Below are 405 nucleotides of genomic sequence, written 5' to 3'. Positions count from 1 at the left end.
CCCCCCAAAAAAAAGAAGCTTTTTCTGAACAGTATCGTTATTGTATCAATGATAGTGCCCAGCCCCCTCCCCACCCTCTCTCTCCCCTCTCACACACGTACAACGTAGTAGTCTTTCCCAGGCTTTTATTGGTCTCAATTGCTGTTTTGCTTCACGCTGGTTTCACTCATGAATGTTCTTACAAAAGACACAATCCCTCTTTTTGTGTCAACCGACACTATTTTAAACGAATGTAAATCAGAATTCATCATCGGACTCGGGGAAAAGGGCTGCCCCAGCGTCGCACAATGTCAAGCTGTGTCCCCTGTAAACAGGTAATAAAGATCACCGCTTTGGCCCTGAGACCGGCGACAGGTGAAAAGTTTTATATTATTTTGAGGCGGGATGTTCGTGTGACCACCTCGA

This window comes from Aplysia californica, unplaced genomic scaffold (assembly GCF_000002075.1).
Source record: "Aplysia californica isolate F4 #8 unplaced genomic scaffold, AplCal3.0 scaffold00014, whole genome shotgun sequence".
Taxonomy (NCBI): domain Eukaryota; kingdom Metazoa; phylum Mollusca; class Gastropoda; order Aplysiida; family Aplysiidae; genus Aplysia; species Aplysia californica.
Note: the sequence above shows the minus strand (reverse complement) of the source record.